Below are 267 nucleotides of genomic sequence, written 5' to 3' on the forward strand. Positions count from 1 at the left end.
GCCCTGCCTCATCCCACAGCTCTTCCAGACCTAAAACTAGACAGAGAGCAGCACAACTCCATGCTATATTTAATATAAACTATTCATGCATTTTTCCTATTGTGTCTGCTTTATTTTTGTTTGCCCCGCAGCAACATAACTGCTGAGTCCATCAACTAAGGAAAACAACTCTGCCCTCCTAATAGCAATCTGCAGTGCCATAGAAGAGCATGAGAGGCAGCTGTAATCACAGGTAAGTAATCACAATCACATAATCATGGAATGGTT

This window comes from Acanthisitta chloris, unplaced genomic scaffold (genome assembly GCF_000695815.1).
Source record: "Acanthisitta chloris isolate BGI_N310 unplaced genomic scaffold, ASM69581v1 scaffold10666, whole genome shotgun sequence".
Classification (NCBI taxonomy): domain Eukaryota; kingdom Metazoa; phylum Chordata; class Aves; order Passeriformes; family Acanthisittidae; genus Acanthisitta; species Acanthisitta chloris.